Source organism: Ranitomeya variabilis, chromosome 3, assembly GCF_051348905.1.
Source record: "Ranitomeya variabilis isolate aRanVar5 chromosome 3, aRanVar5.hap1, whole genome shotgun sequence".
Lineage (NCBI taxonomy): Eukaryota > Metazoa > Chordata > Amphibia > Anura > Dendrobatidae > Ranitomeya > Ranitomeya variabilis.
Window position 1 is genome coordinate 311,805,401 of NC_135234.1, and position 9,423 is coordinate 311,814,823.

Genomic DNA, 9,423 nt, shown 5'->3' on the forward strand with positions numbered 1-9,423 from the left:
AGTGAAGTCTTGGTTGCCACCTTCTGGGAAGGTCTTTCAAGAAGAATTAAGGATAAGCTGGCGGGAACTCTGGATGACTTGATTTCCCTGGCAGTCCGGATTGACCTACGGTTTCAAAAACGATCCAAGGAGATCAAACGTGAAAAGGGGTCCTACCACCCAGTTGCTAGTACTCCTAAACTAGCAACCTCCCTGACTTCGTTCCCCTCACCTACGGCTATGGAAGTAGATTGAGCAAGCTTTGGTAACCGCCGCCAGGAGGTGCCCGCAAAGAGGGGAGCTGTTTCTACTGTGGCAGTTCCGAGCATCTTATCCGCTCCTGTCCAAGGAAGTCGGGAAACTCCAGTGCCTAGGATCTGTTGGAGAGGCAGCCCTAGGTAAGGATCATCTCTCTCCACCACTGCAAATAACAGTTTCCTTGGTTTTTGGCAAGGTAACATTTTCGGAACTTTGTCACCTGGATTCTGGAGCCGCTGGGAATCTCATTCAGCAGGCAGTTATGGATCGTTATCAGATACTAGTCCAACGCCTTCAAGAACCGTTGCAGGTGACATCCGTGGATGGCAAACCCCTGTCCAAGTCCATTTGGTTCCAGACTGAGCCTGTGGAACTCCGGGTAGGTTTAACGCATTCAGAAAGAATTCGCTTTTATGTGTTGCCTGGTTCCTCTCATCCCGTGCTTTTAGGTCTACCCTGGCTCCGGATGCATGAACCAGTCTTAAATTGGAAGACAGGAGAGGTTCTGCGCTGGGGAGACTCCTGCATGGATAGATGTATCATCCCTGTTCGACCTGTTCTTCCTCCAGCTCAGCCCACTGCCCTGCCGGGCCTACCCTCCTCTTACTGGGCCTCTGCTGATGTCTTTGGGAAAAAGGATAGGGTATAGTAAATCTACCGCACTCCCTAAGTGGAATATCTTATGCAGAAATGTAGATTTTGAAATGCTAATTTATTCAAATACAAAAAGAATCAACCATATACATCGGATCAAATAAAGGGTAGCTAATACAATATGTACATGTGACACAAAAGTGGTGACGTTTCGACCCTCCCGGGTCTTAGTCTAAGGTCGCTGTGAATATAAAAACAACATATATACATTGAAACAAACACAATAATACAGGATGCAACATAATACAGATGTCATGATAAGTGTAATTCACATTTATATAATATACGTTCCTAATGTTATTAATAGCCCAAGATAAGATAGAGTCTCCATATGTAATGAGGCTAGACTAGCTATTTAATGGAAAAGGATATATCAAATGAACTGGTGTCTAAAAAGAACCTTATAAACGGTGATAAAGTGTTACCTTAATCCAGGTACTGTGAGTGACTCTTTTAGGAGCAAGGTGTCCCTGTAATATCCAGGGGCTAGAAGGAATAATAATGATATTAATATCTTGTAGTTAAATAGTGGATTAAATAGTGGGTTATCAGCCACATGGGGTCATGGTTTTACCGGTTATAGCTCATTGAATGTGCGACCTGGTTGGTGATCCGTTCAAAATAAAACCTAAAAGGTCATAAATGTGATGGTCAGGGGTAATGAAATGTGTAGCAGGTTTATTATGGTGCCCTTATAATGTGGAATAGGTGATTACCTCAGTAGATAGCCTGTGGTCTAAGCGGCGCATCAGCGTCTTGCTTATGAACAAAAGCCTGCAAGGGTCACCAGAGCCCAGAGTAAGAAGTGAGTTTAGCGTTATGGAGCGAATATACCGCCTGTGATGCGGTAAGGAGCTGGCGTTTACCTTGTGAGATGAATGAGCGGCGCTCCTGCGTCCTGCTATGTGGTGTACCCTGTTTGTTATGGAGAGACCTTACATAGTCTTGCCGCTCTGTGGACCGGAAATTGCTAACCAGAAGTGATGTCGCGTTACTCCTGACCTGCGAAATGCGCATGCCCGAGCGTTGTTAAGGACTCCACATGCTTGGTAACTGTAAGCGCTATTATGCGCTATGTAGGGGACATGAGTTCTTGTTGAGATGGTGGATTTAACTAACGGGGCATGATCAGTGCTATCCGGATCATAGTTAGTAGGGGGTTGAGACCTGCAATTGTTAGAAAAAATCTCCCATATAACCAAAAGAAAAGAAAAGAAAATATGTATAAAAAAGAAAAGAGAATATGTAAAAAAAAGGGGGGTAAATAAAAATGGTATGCTAAAGCTGCAAATAAAAATAAAATAAAAATTAAACAAAAATAGGAGGATATATATGAACCTAGGGAAAAAGCCTGTTTATACGGTCAATACCCGGAAGGTTGAATGGTTAATGATGAAACAATATACTGGAAAAAAAATATAATAATAAAAATAAAATTAAGAATAATAAAATAGTGAAAAATAAATGTAAATAAGAAAAATAAGAAATGAAAAAGATGAAAAAAGGAAAAAAAAACAAAAAAAAACAACAAAACCCCAAGAATTATGAAAAATTATGAAAAATAGGTCCAGAGGGTTAGGACTAGACACTCACCTAGTTATAGATGGCATCAGCGTGTCTAGGAGGCAAGAAAAGAATAGTTAATGATATCATAGAAGCCAATTGATTTCCCTGTTCAGGCCCTTAGGTTCAAGTGTATCTAAGGTGTGAATCCAGTAAGATTCTCTTTGTTTCAGGATTTTCACCCGATCGCCACCTCGCCTAGGGCGATCTATTTGTTCCACCACTTGGAATTTTAACTGTGCCACTGAATGGCGATGTTTGAGAAAATGATCTGGGAGAGGGAACCAGGTCTTCCCACAACTGATTGTAGATTTATGGCTGGCTATCCTATCTTTTACATGCTGTGTGGTCTCCCCCACATAAAGGAGGCCACACGGGCATTTCACTATGTAGATGGCGAAGTTGGTATCACAGGTGTAATAACCGCGTATGGGATAGGATTTGCCAGTCCTGAGATGTGTAATATTTTCAGACTTAATAATGTTAGAGCAGGAGGCAGGAGGCACTAGGGTTGCGTAATCCCAGCAATTTCCACCCACCACGTACCCATCATGCCACAGAGACGTCCATTGAATTGGTGGATCGTGAGATTAGACAACTCTCACATCAACAAAGACTTGGCCTTTTCCCATCACACTCCAACCTCACCCGAAGTGAAAAAACGGCACTGAGGTCCCTAACGGAAAATAAGGAGATTATCATAAAACCGGCTGACAAAGGTGGAGCCATTGTGATCATGGACCGACTGGCATATTGCCAGGAGGCATACAGAGAACTGTCAGACACTGAGACATATCAGGTTATACCAAGGGACCCCACCTTTGACATTGATCGTAAGATCAAACATCTCGTCAAATTACATCTTGATCAAAACACAATAGACCAGAAAACGGCCACTTTTCTATCACATCCCCACCCAATCACACCAGTTTTCTACATTCTACCAAAGATACATAAATCACTCAACAATCCACCAGGGAGGCCTATCGTGGCCTCCACAGAGTCCATTCTCTCCCCTCTATCAGTATTTTTGGAGAAAATCCTTACGCTCCTGATAAGTACAACAAAATCCTTTCTACTTGATACAGGCCATTTCCTAACTATCCTGAAACAGCTAGGTTCGGTTCCCCCTGACATATTAGTGATGCTAGACGTCAATAGTTTGTACACGTCAATTTCACATGACAAGGGCATTGAGACAACCAAATTTCTGTTAGAAGGTTCAGATCTATCAGCAGATTCGATCCAACTATGTCTGGATTTACTTAAATTAGTTCTCTATGAGAATTTTTTTCTTCACGAGGACACTTTTTTTTATGGCCTGGTCTATAATAATAATAATGTAGCAACAAAGCCATATAGATTGGTCTGTAATATTAAATTAAAAAAAAAAAAAATATATATATATATATATATATATATATATATATATATATATATATATATATATATATACATACTATATATATATATATATATATATATATATATATATATATATATACACATACACACACACTGCTGAAAAGCTAAAAAAAAATAAAGGGAACACTTAAACAACAGAATATAACTCCAGGTAAATCAAACTTCTGTGGAATCAAACTGTCCACTTAGGATGAATACTGATTGACAATCAATTTCACTTGCTGTTATGCATATGGAATAGACAACAGATGGAAATTATTGGCAATTATCAAGACACACTCAAAGGAGTGGTTCTGCAGGTGGGGACCACAGACCACATGTCAGTACCAATGCTTTCTGGCTGATGTTATGGTCACTTTTGAATGTTGGTTGTGCTTTCACACTCGTGGTAGCATGAGATGGACTCTACAACCTACACCAGTGGCTCAGATAGTGCTGCTCATCCAGGATGGCACATCAATGCGAGCTGTGGCAAGAAGGTTTGCTGTGTCTGTCAGCATAGTGTCCAGAGGCTGGAGGCGCTACCAGGAGACAGGCCAGTACACCAGGAGACTTGGAGGGGGCCGTAGGAGGGCAACAACCCAGCAGCAGGACCGCTACCTCAGCCTTTGTACAAGGAGGAACAGGAGGAGCACTGCCAGAACCCTGCAAAATGACCTCCAGCAGGCCACAAATGTGCATGTGTCTGCACAAATGGTTAGAAACCGACTCCATGAGGATGGTCTGAGTGCCCGACGTCCACAGATGGGGGTTGTGCTCACAGCCCAACACCATGCAGGACACTTGGCATTTGCCACAGAACATCAGGATTGGCAAATTCGCCACTGGCGCCCTGTGCTCTTCACAGATGAAAGCAGGTTCACACTGAGCACATGTGACAGACGTGACAGAGTCTAGAGACGCCGTGGAGAGCGATCTGCTGCCTGCAACATTCTTTCTTTGTAGGGCCGCACAGCCCTCCATGTGCTCGACAGAGGTAGCCTGACTGCCATTAGGTACCGGGATGAGATCCTCAGACCCCTTGTGAGACCATATGCTGGTGCGGTTGGCCATGGGTTCCTCCTAATGCAGGAAAATGCCAGACCTCATGTGGCTGGAGTGTGTCAGCAGTTCCTGCAAGATGAAGGCATTGAAGCTATGGACTGGCCCGCCTGTTCCCCAGATCTGAATCCGATTGAACACATCTGGGACATCATGTCTCGCTCCCAGGGTTGCTACCAGGAATTTCAGGGCCCCATACTGGCAAAATTTTCGGGGGCCCCTTGAGACTCCGCCCAGGCTCCACCTCATCTCCACCCCTTGAACCTTCCACAGTCCCACCACCCACTCTTGGAAAAACTCCACATCTGCACCACGTCCTCACCAATCACACATTAACAGTTCCCATCACCAGATCACATACATAGGCAGCAAAAGATTTTTTCTGCCACCACCACGACAAGGTAGACTCTTTTGGGACTGCAATACTCAGTTGTAACCTATTAAAAATTTCTTTAAATATCCAAAACTCTTTTTAGGTATATTTTTATTTATTTTCCTTCAAGGGAATGTGTCACATACTTTTTTTTTTAAATGACCAATAATACCACATACAAGGGACAAATACCACCACACCGTGGCCAGGCCTCATATTACCTGCACATAGTGACCGAATAATACCACATACAAGGAACAACTACTGCCACACCATGCCCAGACCGCATATTATTATTATTAATTTATATAGCACCATTGATTCCATGGTGCTGTACATGAGAAGGAGTTACATACAAATTACAGATATCACTTACAGTAAGCAAACTAACATTACCATCACAGTGACTGAATAATACCACAAACAAGGGAGAAATACCACCACACCATGACCGGACCACATATTACCACCATATAGTGAACGGATAATAATGACGAACTGAAAGGATTTGCCATATAGTATATGTCTGTATGTCCGATTAATGTTCCACTGTTGAACAGAAAAAATTGAGACCCAGCGGTGGCTTCCAGAAAAGGAACGTTGACAGCACATGTGTGGCTCTCTCCATTAATTTATATAGGAACTCCACAAATTTCTGAATGACCCTGGTGGGACCTTTATGTATGTAACACAGATGATATATCCGATCACTATGCCATAAATATCCCTGATGGCACAAACTTTCTAATTACATGGTCAAGATATACACCTGTACTTTAGTTAGAGATAAGTATACACTACTATATCCTTATACCCCCATAAAGTGGCCATATTGTGCTCAGATAACAGGTCTGTGCAGGCAGTCAGCAGAGGATTATTAACGTATGTGCACACGTAGTTTTGAGCTCTGCTGATTTTTCCGCAGCGGTTTTGAGAAATCCACAGGTAAAAGACACTGCGTTTTACCTGCGGATTTACCGCGGATTTTATGCAGATTTTGTGCGGATTCCTATAGAGGAGCAGATGTAAACCGCTGCGGAATCCACACAAAGAATTGACATGCTGCGGAATGTAAACCACAGCGTTTCCGCACATTTTTTTCAGCAGCATGTGCACTGCGGATTGCGTTTTCCATAGGTTTACATTGTACTGTAAATGCATGGAAAGCCGCTGCGAATCTGCAGCGGCCAATCCGCAGCAAAATCTGCAACGTGTGCACATAGCCTTTAGCTCCGGACTTTATAGGAATCTACAGCACTGATCAGGCTGTTCTTGGGAGAGGCAACGAGGACCTTTCTGCTGTCTTTACTTGCCTTTGTTAGGATATGTGTACACGTTGCGGATTTTGCTGCGGATTCGCAACGGATTTTATGCTGCGGATCTGCGGCTGTTTTCCATGTGTTGTACAGTACCATGTAAACGTATGGAAAACATCCGCAGTACCCATGCTGCGGAAAAAACAGCGCGGAAACTCAGCAATGTTTTTTCCACAGCATGTCAATTCTTTGTGTGGATTCCGCAGCGGTTTACAGCTGCTCCTCAATAGGAATCCACAGGTGTAAAACCACAGGTGGAATCCGCACATAAACTGCGGTAAATCCGCAGCAAATCCGCAGTGCGGATTTTGCAAAAACAGTGCGGAAAAATCTGCATACCAATTCGCAACGTGTGCACATAGCCTAAGTGGATACTTGGAAACAATTATGGAGCTTTTTTTGCATTATGTCGTTCCTCTGTTATTTCTCCTGAAAATCTATGAATAAACTGACAAATGGCTGACACCATTCATCTGTGTCCCTATCCAGTCTAACCTTGGCTGATCACTGCCGACAGTATCAGACTGTATGGATGCATTTTATTTAGGAGGGGAATGGTGATCCCAAGCTGTCAGTTAGGCTACAAATTTTGCAATGCAACTGATTGATTGACAGCTGCAGTTCTGCGAACTGCACTGCACGCAGTAAATTGCTTTGTACAGCAGCTGTAAGCCTATAGGAAACATCAGGTTGTCTCTGCTTAGGGCAGGCGCTATACGCACATTTCCAGGAGTAGCAACAGAGGAACTGCACAACAAAGGGTCCACAGGCTTTATATATTAAAGAGGTTGTCCACTACTAGTACCACCCTTTCTTGATGTAAATGTTCAGCCCCGATAAAAAATAAAGCCTATACTCACCTCCCGTGCCGGCGCCCTTAGTGTTGGCAGTCGTTCTCCTCGGGGCTCTCATGCGGTGTTGTGTCACACATGTAATAGTTTGTAAAAATATAAAGCCAGACCTCAGCGACCACATAAAACCGACATGATAATCAGCGCGGATCTTTAACTCACTCATCTCTAAATCTACATATAGTGAAATAACTGTTGTTTTACTGCGTGGACTATTCCGTTCATTATATAATGTCCTAATGATAAATATGAGAATGCAGAACTACTGGATCCCTCTGAAGTTGTTCACACACTGCTTTTTTATATCTGTTTTCTGCTAAAATAAAATGCAGAGTGTTGGCAGGAAAAATGCTGTGCACATTATGTGCATTTTTGTTGCATTCATACCCATACACACTCATTTAGAAACAAGAAAATACATACACTGTACACTACATATTACATACTATCATACTCACACTATTATGTATACTTACCTATGCTGCTGCAGGGCCTTTACCACCTGCCCCATCATCCCAGGACAGCAGACAGCCAGGGCACACATCAGTAGGAAGAATCCACAGCACAGCAGAAGACTATGAGCGGCTGCTTCCTCTTCCTGGGCAGACACTTTTTCACCCCCTCCCCCTCCTCTGGTCCCGACTGCCGCTGGTGATGGGAGTGCAGGGAGACTTGTACACTGCAGTTTCCTCACCAGTATTTGTGTTTATGAGGGACAGTGTAGTGTAGGGCAGTGCTGTCACGTTGTTCCCACAGGAATAGTGGGGCCCCGGGGGTCCCTCCTGCAGCCCAGTGAAAAGCCCTAGTTCTGGAGCCAGAAGGAGGCAGCATCACAGAATTACTGACCTTTCCTGGCTCCAATCTCTTGCTGCTGCTGTCATGTTCAGGAGTAGGTGAGGGGGCTAGAGAAGATGGAGGCGGAGCCAGAGCAGGAGGCGGTTCCGAGCTCTGCACAGAGTAAGTGTCCAGGTCCTTGTGCATCGCGTCTGCTGCAGTGAGTGCGGCCAAATCAGACAGGAGCGATGCAGTCACCTCATAATGCCTCCAGACCAGCAGGAAAGCGCCACCCCTGTCCCTGGGGCCCAGTTATCTGGAGGACAAGAGGTGGGGCCTGAAGTGTGTGAGACATGTTGCCAGCGTGTCTCAGTCAGTTCGGGCCTTCCCTCCTTGCCTCTGATCATCGGGCCCCTTACACATGTAAGGGTAGTAATTCCCTGATGGCGGCCCTGCTCGCACCATCCACCATCATGTTGCACCACAGACTGTCCAGGAGTTGGCGGATGCTTTAGTCAAGGTCTGGGAGGAGATCCCTCAGGAGACCATCCGCCGCCTCATCAGGAGCATGCCCAGACTTGTAGGGAGGTCATACAGGCTTGTGGAGGCCACACACACTACTGAGCATCATTTCCTTGTCTTGAGGCATTTCCACTGAAGTTGGATCAGCCTGTAACTTCATTTTCCACTTTGATTTTGAGCATCATTCCAACTCCAGACCTCTGAGATATTAGTTGTGATTTACGTTGATAATTTTTAGGTTTTATTGTTCTCAACATATTCCACTATGTAATGAATAAAGATTTACAACTGGAATATTTCATTCAGTGATATCTAGGATGTGGGATTTTAGTGTTCCCTTTATTTTTTTGAGCAATATATATATATATATATATATATATATATATATATACATACATACATACATATGATATTTGAACTTATGGGTCTTTTTTGTTACATGCAACTAATAAATGTGTGTATTTCTGCACACAGGTGATGTGATTGGCATTAGGGACATGTAACTGTCACCATAATAGAATTATGGAGAGGAACCAAATCAACCAAGCTATGGACTGCCAGAGAAACCCCACGCATGTATTATATCAAAAAATGTCTTTATTACATATTCCTCATGGCAACAATTTAAAAACAATAAATCTGTACGCATAACAGGACATATAAGGTT

The 9,423-nt window shown here is 43.5% G+C and overlaps 1 long non-coding RNA gene across 1 annotated transcript; it reads right to left on the reverse strand.

The window, feature by feature from the left end:
- Positions 1-762: 762 nt before the first annotated feature.
- On the reverse strand, positions 763-8,013 carry LOC143818189 (uncharacterized). The gene is made up of 3 exons (XR_013224371.1): positions 7,937-8,013; positions 2,485-2,509; positions 763-1,377 (listed from the first exon to the last, which is right to left on the reverse strand). It is a non-coding gene; the product is annotated as an uncharacterized LOC143818189 (long non-coding RNA).
- Between the last annotated feature and the right edge of the window lie 1,410 nt (positions 8,014-9,423).